Raw genomic sequence first — 11031 nt, forward strand, 5'->3', positions numbered from 1 at the left:
CACCACACCCAGCTAATGTTGTATTTTTAGTTGAGACACGGTTTCTTCATGTTGGTCAGGCTGGCCCTGAACTCCCGACCTCAGGTGATCCACCTGCCTCGGCCTCCCAAAGTGCTGGGATTATAGGCTTTTTATTTTTTTAGAGATGGGGTCTCGCCCTGTTGCCCAGGCTGGTCTTGAACTCCTGGGATCCAGTGATCCACCCACTTTGGCCTCCTGAAGTGCTGGGATTACAGGCATAAGTCACTGCATCTGGCTCTGATTACTTTCTTAATTCCTTTCTGTCCGCAGCAAACATAATGAACAGCAAGTTCTTAGACATATTTGGCAGAGAGTTAACATAAAGTGATGACTGCAAGCAGAATAAGGTCATTCTCCTCTGTAGGTAACTCTTCTGCATTGACTATTAGGAACTTCCTAAATAATGTTACTAAAGTAATGTATCGGGCTCATTCTTGATCAGTCGTTCAGGGAATGCCAGCTGTGGAGAGGATGCTGCTGCTGTCTTTCATGATGAATGACCCAGTACAGTTAAAGGGAATTCAGGCCTATTTAGTAGGATGGACACACACACGCACTCACACAAACACGCTCACAATCACCTGTCACCTTAAATGTTTCTACTTTAGGACAAATGGGCTATCTTACAATGACTTAACTATGCTTGTGCTATGGTGAAACATTGACTCTTGACATAGGTTTTATGTTTGTTTGTTTGTTTTTCTTTTGGAGACAGAGTTTCGCTCTGTCGCTCAGGCTGGAGTGCAGTGGTGGAATCTTGGTTCACTGTAACCTCCGCCTCCTGGGTTCAAGCAATTCTCCTGCCTCAGCCTCCTGAGTAGCTGGGATTACAGGCACCTGCCACCATACCTGGCTAATCAGCCGGCTAATTTTTTTGTATTTTTAGTAGAGATGGGGTTTCACCATGTTGGCCAGGCTGGTCCCAAACTCCTGACTCAGGTGATCTACCTGCCTCAGCCTCCCAAAGTGTTGGGGTTACAGGCATGAGCCACTACGCCTGGCCAACATTGGCCTTTGGAATGAGAAATTAAAAACCATGTTCATTCATCCTGAGATTGTCCCCCCATCACAGGGTCCTACATTCCTCATCAGTGATGCTGAGAGATGAGTGGGGCATGGGGCGTCAGTTCTGACCAGTGGGAGTCTCCCAAGCCACAAGAGATGGAGACAATTGGGCTTTCTGGTCTTACAGTCAAAACCCTATCCTCCCAAGTCTATTTCCCTGAGACCAGACTCTAAGGAGAGAGGAAAGGGAAAATGCTGTGGCCTCAAGCCCTCTGGACAATGTGAAGTTTGGACAGTTCGTCTTGAGCAGCAGCTAGACAGAGATGAGCCCAGAACGACAGTAGTGGCTGAGCAGAGGGAGGGGGAAAGGACAAAGGCTGCCCTGATGCATGATGAGGGCATGGACAGGGGCACCAGGGCCAGGGGCAGGAACCAAACTTTCCCAAAGTCCTTAGTGAGTTGACAGATACGTTTTTTAGTAAACTGGTTGAGAGTCATCCAGAGCAGGATGATTCTCCCTTGATATCTTCCTCGCTTGAATTTTTTTTTTTTTTTTTGAGTTGGAGTCTCACTGTGTCACCCAGGCTGGAGTGCAATGGTGTGATCTCAGCTCACTGTAACCTCCACCTCCCGGGTTCAAGTGACTCTCCTGCCTCAGCCTCCTGAGTAGCTGAGATTACAAGTGCTCACCACCACGAGTGGCTAATTTTTTTGTGTTTTTAGTACAGAGACGGGGTTTCACCATGTTGGCCAGACTGGTCTCGAACTCCTGACCTCAGGTGATCTACCCACCTCGGCCTCCCAAAGTGCTGGGATTACAGGCATGAGCCAACACGCCTGGCCCCATTCTTGGATTTTATGCACTCAATCAACTACCTTCTCACCTAAATTTGGTTGCATAGCTTTGGTGAAAGGCCTCTCCTTCAGTGAAAAAATAATTTTAATACCTAATTATTCATCTTACATAGTAGCACAATAAAATGCACCACATTCTGAAGAAATTTCAGAATTATGGGAATAAGAGTGAGGAAAATTCAAATGGACTACAATATCCATCACCTTAAACTCCAAAGACAGGTTGATATTTGCATGTTTGTGTCTGAGCGTAGTGATTCACATCACACCTGTAATCCCTAGCGCTTTGGGAGGCTGAGGCAGGAGAATTGCTTGAGGCCAGGAGTTCGAGACCAGCCTGGGCAACATAGTGACATCTCATCTCTACAAAACAATTAAAAAATTAGCCAAATGTGATGACGTGCACCTGTGGTCCCAGCTACTTGGAAGGCTGACGTGAGAGGATCACTTGAGCGCAGGAATTCAAGGACACGGTGAGCCATGATTATAACATTGCCCTCCAGCCTGGGTGACAGAGGGAGGCACTATCTCTAAAAATTAATTAAGTAATTAATTTAATTGATTTAAAAAACCATTTGGAGTCTGGGCACAGTGGCTACACCTGTAATCTCAGCACTTTGGGAGGCCAAGGCAGGCAGATCACCTGAGGTGAGGAGTTCAAGACCAGCCTGGCCAACATAGTGAAACCCCGTCTCTACTAAAAATACAAAAAATTAGCCAGGCATGGTGGCGGGCACCTGTAGTCCCAGCTACTCAGGAGGCTTAGACAGGAGAATTGCTGAACCTGGGAGGTGGAGGTTACAGTGAGCCGAGATCGCACCACTGCACTCCAGCCTGGGTGACAGAGCAAGACTGTCTCAAAAACAAAACAAAAACCATTTGGCAAGCTGTGAAGATCCATTACTGGTATTCTATGGCACGGGTATCCTAGAAGGGACCGTGAATGGGAGAATGAGCTCAAAGGAAGAACAACGGGAAGATGCTGAACACAGACTTCTCCTGCTCACAGTCGTGCCTAAAGGCTACCATCGCTGTCTTTGGAATATCCAGCTCCTCAAATACAGTTCTATTGCTGGTGTTTGGTGTGTTCTATAGGCAGCATTTCAGTATGACTTACTCTAAACTGAAATGTTTCGGACTCCCTGCTCATGTTCCCTGGGTTGCTGACAAACAACCTACAGATAATCCCAGATGCTACCAGCACTTGGGATGCCAGGCCACTAGGCTACCGGGTCCCCGCCCATGCTAGGGAGCCGTCTTTCCCCACCCCCAGCTCATCAGCACTGGAGAGAGGAGGCAGGGGAAGGAATTGCCCCTAATGCACTGCTTTTGGTTTTTTCTTTTTTTCAAAAGTTGCACGAAGATAAAGCAAAGCTGTAGTTGATGCAGGCGTGTTGTGTAGACGCTTGCAGTTCCACCGTCACTGTGCGCTCATTGGATAATAACACAACCCCAAGTAAAGGATGGTGGTTGCCGCTAATGTACTTCCATTCCACCGGGGTGAGGCCCACCAAGCAAATGGTCTGTTTGGAAAAAATATAAGGACATTTGCTCTCCTACCCGGAAATGACCTTTGAACTTAGAAGAAAATGAAAACACATAAAAAGAAAAAAAAAAGAAAATGAATAAACATAACAGAGTTAGGTTATTGCACAGTGAGGTTCATTTTCTTCTAAAGTAACAAGAGTCACAACATGCATGCTGAAGTCTGATACACTCTTGATTCCTCCTTCCTGCGACGGGTTCCCCACTAATAACTTTATGAGCTCAGGCTGAAATGTCAACTTGAACTTTAGCGCTTGTGGCACAATCAACTATAACTCAGTTTAAGCATACTTATTTTATTTGATTGAGTGTTTCAATTTACTCTGCACTTCCTGAGGTTCTTGGGTTAAAACAACATGATCTAATGCAATAAAAACTAGCAAAAATATATATTTATTCTTTATTTCCAGGAGCACAAGGCCAATTGAATCTACCCAAAGCATACCTAAACAGCGTTAATAAGCCTGCACGCTAAATGATTTTCTCTCCTTTCTTGGTGCCCACACATTCAATTGAGAAGCCCCTTGGTTTTGCAATGGCATATCAACCTACACAATTTCAGGACTAACCAAGCATGTCTGCAAGCTAAAAGGTGGTGTTAATAGTGAGTGCATAAGGAGGTTTCTGAATAGTTTTGAGGCAGATTAGGCCAAGGAGAAACAAGGCTTATTCTTCAAGGATTAATATTAATTTTGTAACTCCTGCCAGTAGTGTGGAGCATAAGAACTTTACAATTTTTTTTTTTTTTTTTGAGATGGAGTTTCACTCTTGTTGTCCAGTCCGGAGTGCAGTGGAGCAATCTTGGCTCACTGCAACCTTCGCCTCCCAGTTTCGAGCGATTCTCTTGCCTCAGCTTCCCGAGTAGCTGGGATTACAGACATGCGCCACCAGGTCCAGTTAATTTTTGTATTTTTAGTTGAGGCAGGGTTTCACCATGTTGGCCAAGCTGGTCTCGAACTCCTGACCTCAAGTGATCCACCTGCCTCTGCCTCCCAAAGTGCTGGGATTACAGGTGTGAGCCACTGTGCCCAGCCTGAACTTTATAATATTCTTGAAGACATAAAACCAGGAAAGGGGCCAGGGAGAAGCTGGTACTTGACTTGGACCTTAAAGCAGGAACAGAAGATTTAAAAAGAGAGAGAGTGAAGGCAAGACAGCACAAGTGAGAGTGCCATGCATGCACTCAACAAATATTAATAGTGCATGAACTGGCCGGGTGCGGTGGCTCACGCCTGTAATCCCAGCATTTTGGGAGGCTGAGGTGAGTGGATCACTTGAGGTTGGGAGTTGGAGATCAGCCTGACCAACATGGAGAAACTCCGTCTCTACTAAAAATACCAAAAAAATTAGCTGGACCTGGTGGTGCACATCTGTGATCCCAGCTACTTGGGAGGCTGAAGCAGGAGAATTGCTTGAAGCCAGGAGGCAGAGGTTGCGGTGAGCTGAGATCACACCATTGCACTCCAGCCTGGGCAACAAGAGTGAAACTCTGTCTCCAAAAAAAAAAAAAAAAAGAAAGAAAGAAAAAGAAAAATAGTGCATGAACCATGTGCCAGGACCTGGACTAGATGCTAGGATACATCCGTGAATACAAATATCTCCTGGAACTTACATTGTCACGGAGGGAGACACACAATGGACAAGTAACATGTAGAGGTTACAGATGGTAATAGGTCCAATAGAGAACAGAGTTAGGAAGAGAGGGGATGGGGGTCCCAAGTGAGTTAAAACAGAGTGACCCGGTGATGCCTCTCTGATAAAGTGACCATTTTAGTAAGACCACAAGGAATTAAGAGAGTGGGTTGTCCAGCTATAAGGGGGAAGTGTTCTGCAGAGGGTACAGTGAGTGTAAACACCCTGTGGTAGAACTATGCTCAAACAGAGAAAGCATGCATTCTCAACAGGCAGACAGCATCCCCGAGGGAGTGAAAATTCATTCTTGGAAGATGAAGAAAAACTTACTCTTTTTTTTTTTTTTGAGATGGAGTCTCGCCTGCCCAGGCTGGAAGTGCAGTGGCTGATCTTGGCTCACTGCAAGCTCTGCCTCCCGGTTCAAGCGATTCTCCCGCCTCAGCCTCCCTAGCAGCTGGGATTACAGGCACATGCCATCATGCCTGACTAATTTTTTGTATTTTTAGTAGAGATGGGGTTTCACCGTGTTAGCCAGGATGGTTCTATCTTCTCTGGACTGATCCTCCCCGGGCCTTGGCCTCCCAAAATGCTGGGATTACAGGCATGAGCCTCATCACGGTGTTTTTTTCTGGACAGTGTCTCACTCTGTTACCCAGGCTGGAGTGCAGTGGCGTCATCTCGGCTCACTGCAACCTCTGCCTCCCGGTTCAAGTGATTCTCGTGCCTTGGCCACCTAAGTAGCTGGGACCGCAAGCATACGCCACCACACCCGGCTACTTTTTGTATTTTTGGTAGAGATGGGTTTCACCATGTTGGCCAGGCTGGTCTCCAACTCCTGACCTCAAGTGATCCACCTGCCTCAGCCTCCCAAAGTACTGAGATTACAGGCATGAGACACCACATCCTACCAAAACTTACTCTTTTAATGTATATAGCACAGATATAGATTCAGTAGATAACCAAACATCATATATTCATGGTATTAAAATTACTTGCCCCTGACAGGAGTGATAATTTTAAAAGATTGGAAAACACTGAGTTAGGGAACTAGTAAGGAAGCCAAAGTGGCCACAATGAAGTGAGCAAGGGAAAGTATAGAAGAAGGCAAAAAAATATTGGGAAGTGGCTTTTATTCTGAGTAACACTGGGGATGATTGCAAGATTTTTAACAGAGCAGGGATGTGACTTAATTGAGATTTTAATAGCATCTCTCTGGCTGCTATGGTGAGCATAGACTGTAAAGAGACCAGTAGGAGGTGATTGCTGTATCCCAGGTGGAAGATGATGAAGCTTGGTCTGCAGTGGTAGAGGTGGAGGTGGTGAGAAGTGGGGGACTCCATATATATTTTGAAGATAACGCTGACGGGATATGCATGTATTGAATCTGGGGAATAAAAGAAAGATAAGAGTTGAGTATGACTCCAAGTTTGGCCAGAAGAACTAGAAGGATGGAGCCGTCATTGACTTAGATGGAGACCATTGGGAGAAGAGTAGGGAGAGGACTGTTAGCAGTTCAAATTTGGTGTGTTAAGTTTGAGGTGCCTAGTACATATGCAAACACAGATGCTGAGTAAGCAATTGAATGCAGGAGTCTGGAGTTCAGGGTAGAGACTCAGGCTGGAGATACAAATCTGGGTGTTATGCATGAGACATTAAATCTATAAATTGCTTTAGGTAGTATTGTCATTTTAACAATATTAATTCTTTCCATCCATGAGCATAGGGTGTTTTTCCATTTGTTTCTATCCTTGGCAATTTCTGTCACCAGTGTTTTATAGTTTTCCTTGTTGGGGTCTTTCACCTCCTTGGTTAAATTTATTCCTAGACACTTTCCTGTAGCAATGTTAGGAATGGCCCTCTGATTTTCTCCTTCAGCTAGTTCATTGTTTGTGTATAGAAATGCCGCTGATTTTTGTTTTAAAATTTTGTATCCTGCAATTTTCCTGAATTTATCAATTCAAATAGTTTTTTGGTAGAGCATTTAGGTTTTTCTACATATAAGATCATGTCATCTGCAAAAAGGGACAATTTTACTTCCTACTTTCCTATTTGGATGCCCTTTATTCCTTTCTCTTGCTTAGTTGCTATCGCTAGAACTTCTATTAATAATACTATATTGAATAAGAGTGATGAGAGTGGGTACAACATTAAAAGGAGGGGGGCTGGAAAAGAGGAATAGAGGAACAAAAAGAGAAAACTAATCAAATGAATGATCCAAACCCAGACATACCAGTAATTATATTCAAGATGAATGAACTAAACACTACAATTAAAAGGCAGAGATTGTCAGAATGGAAACTTACTCTATTTTTTTCTAAAAGAAATGCAGTTTAAATATAGAAACACATACATAGGCTAAAAGCAAATGGAAAAAGATGTACCATGCAAACAGTAAGCATAATAGGATTTGAGTGGCTGTATTAAGGCCAGATAAAATAGACTTCAAGAAAAAAATATTTCTAGAGATGAAGAGGGACATTTAATTATAATTAAAATTATTCCACAGCTAATATTTTATTGAATGGGGAAAAACTGAAAGCTTTGCCTCTAAAAACTGAAACAACACAAGTATACCCCTCTCATCACTCTTATTCAACATAGTATTATTAATGGAAGTTCCAGCCATAGCAACTAAGTAAGAGAAAGGAATAAAGAGCATCCAAATAGGAAAGTAGGAAGTAAAATTATCCCTTTTTGCAGATGACATGATCTTATATATAGAAAAACCTAAATGCTCTACCAAAAAACTATTTGAATTGATAAATTCAGGAAAATTGCAGGATACAAAATTTTTAAACAAAAATCAGCAGCATTTCTGTACACAAACAATGAACTAGCTGAAGGAGAAAATCAAGAAGGCAATTCTATTTCCAATAGCTACAGGAAAGTGTCTAGGAATAAATTTAACCAAGGAGGTGAAAGACCCCAACAAGGAAAACTACAAAACACTAATGATAGAAATTGCTGAGGATACAAACAAATGGAAAAACACCCCATGCTCATGGATGGAAAGAATTAATATTGTTAAAATGACAATACTACCTAAAGCAATTTACAGCTTTAATGCAATCTCTATCAAAATACCAATGACATTCTTCACAGAAATAGGGAGAAAAAATCCTATTATTTGTGTGGAACCACAAAAGACCTTGAAGCAATCCTAGCAAAAAGAACGAAGCTGGAGTCAGAACACTGCCAGACCCCAAAATATACTACAAAGCTGTAGTAACCCAAACAGCATGGTACAGGCAGAAAAACAGACACATAGACCAATCTAACAAAATAGAGAACTCAGAAATTAATGAGTATATCTACAGGCAACTAATTTTTGGCAAAAGTGCCAAGAACACTCATTGGGGAAAGGACAGTCTGTTCAATAAATGGTGCTGAGAAAACTGAATATTTATATGCAGAAGAATAAAACCAGACCACCACCTCTCAGCCTATATAAAAGTCAACTCAAAATGGATCAAAGCAGGTGGAAGGGGTGCATAAAAACATAAAAATAAAAATAATGGATCAGAGACCTAAGTATAAGACCTGAAACAATAAAAATACTAGAAGAAAGCATAGGGAAAATCCTCCAGGACACTGATTAGGAAAAGATTTTATGAATGAGACCTCCAAAAACACAGGCAACAAAAACAAAAATAAACAAATGGGATATATCAAACTAGAAAGCTTCTGCACAGCAAGGGAAGCAATCAACAGAGTGAAAAAGCAGCCTACAGAATGGGAAAAATATTTGCAAACACCGTATCCAACAGGTAATTAATATCCAGAATATACAAGGAATTCTAACATCTCAACGGCAAAAAATAATCTGAGGTTGGGTGCGGGGGCTCACACCTGTAATCCCAGCACTTTGGGAGGCTGAGGCGGGTGTATCACCTGAGATCAGGAGTTTGAGACCAGCCCGGGCAACATGGTGAAACCCCGTCTCTACTAAAATACAAAATTAGCCGGGTGTGGTGGCACACACCTGCAATCCCAGCTACTGGGGAGGCTGAGGCAGGAGAATCACTTGAACCCAGGAGGCGGAGGTTGCAGTGAGCCAAGCTTGCACCACTGCTTTCCAGCCTGGGTGACAGAGTGAGATACCATCTCAAAAAAAAAAAAAAAAAAAAAAATAGGATTAAAAAATGGGCAAATTATCTGAACAGACATTTCTCAAAAGAAGACATATGAATGGTCAACAAAGACATGGAAAAAAATGCTCAGCATCACTAACCATCAGGGAAATGCAAATCAAAACCACTATAAGATATCATCTCACCCCAGTTAGGAGGACTATTATCAAAATGACAAAAAGTAACAAATGCTGGCTAAGATGTAGAGAAAGGGGAACTCGTTACACATTGTTGGTGGGAAAGCAAACTATACAGCCACTATGGTGAATAGTATGAAGGTCCTTCAAAAAGCTACAAATGGAACTACCATATGATCCAGCAATCCTACTACTGGAAATTTATCCAAAGTCAAGGAAATCATTAGATCGAAGAGACACCTGTACTCCATGTTTATTGCAGTACTATTCACAATAATCAAGATATGGAATCAACCTAAATGTCCAACACCAGATAAACGGATAAAGAAACTGTGATATTTATACACCATGGAATACAATTCAGCCATAAAAAAAATGAAATGTTGTCATTTGAGGCAACATGGAAAGAACTAGAAGACATTATGTTAAGTGAAATCATCCAGGAACAGAAAGTTAAACACTGCATGTTCTCACTCACAGGTAGAAGCTAATAAAAGTTGATCACATAGAAGTAAAAAGTAGAACAGATCCTACTAGAAGCTGGAAAGGGTAGGGGAAAGAGAGGGATACGGAGATTTGTTAAAGGATACAAAATTACACTAGGAAGGAGGAATAAATTCTAGTGTTCTATAGCACTATAGGATGACTAGAGTTAACAATAATATATTAATATTACATAGTTTCAAAGAGCTAGATGGAAAATATTGAATGTTCCTACCACAAAGAAATGATAAATGTTTGCGAAGATGGATATGCTAATTGCCCTGATCTGATCACTATAAATTGTATGTATCAAAATATCACTATGTACCCCATAGGCATGTGCAATTATTATTTGCCAATTTAAAAAATAAACTAAATTTCAAAATTGTCCATTCATCAGGAAGACATAACCATATGTGTGTATATATATCTAATAATAGGTGTTTGAAACACATGAAGCAAATATTGATATAGTTAAAGAGAAGAGAGGCATTTTCACAATGATAGTTAGAGGTTTTAATATCTCTCAGCAATTAACAGAACAACTAGGTAAAGAATAGAAAATACACAGAAAGACCACGCATGGTGGCTCATGCCTGTAATCTCAGCTACACAGGAGGATTGCTTGAAGCCAGCAGTTTGAAACCAGCCTGGGCAACTTAGCAAGATCCCATCATTATAAAGAAATAAATAATACTTAGAAGTTCTGAACACCATTGACTACCTTCCTAGAACACTATATCTAATAAGAACAGAATACAGATTATTTTCAAGTATATATGATACTTACCAGGATAGACTATATATATACATATATATATGCTGGGTTATTAAAAAAAAAAGCCTCAATAAATTTTAGTATGCAAAGTATATTCTCTGACTATAATGGAATTAAATCGGAAATTAATAACAGTAAAATAATTAGGAAAGCCACAAATATTTGAAAATTAAACACAGGCTGGGTGCGGTGGCTCATGCCTGTAATCCCAGCACTCTGGGGGGACGAGGCGGGCGGATTACCTGAGGTCGGGAGTTCAAGACCAGCCTGACCAACATGGAGAAATCCCATCTCTACTAAAAAATACAAAATTAGCCTGGCGTGGTTGCGCATGCCTATAATCCCAGCTACTCGGGAGGTTGAGGCAGGAGAATCGCTTGAACCCGGGAGGCGGAGGTTGTGGTAAGCTGAAATCACACCATTGCACTCCAGCCTGGGCAACAAG

At 41.9% G+C, this 11031-nt stretch overlaps 1 non-coding gene across 1 annotated transcript; it reads right to left on the bottom strand.

The window, feature by feature from the left end:
* Positions 1 to 3223: 3223 nt before the first annotated feature.
* On the bottom strand, positions 3224 to 3349 carry LOC116269607. Its single transcript, XR_004177226.1, has one exon. It is a non-coding gene; the product is annotated as a U4atac minor spliceosomal RNA (small nuclear RNA).
* Between the last annotated feature and the right edge of the window lie 7682 nt (positions 3350 to 11031).

The sequence above is a fragment of the Papio anubis genome, chromosome 11 (genome assembly GCF_008728515.1).
Source record: "Papio anubis isolate 15944 chromosome 11, Panubis1.0, whole genome shotgun sequence".
NCBI lineage: Eukaryota > Metazoa > Chordata > Mammalia > Primates > Cercopithecidae > Papio > Papio anubis.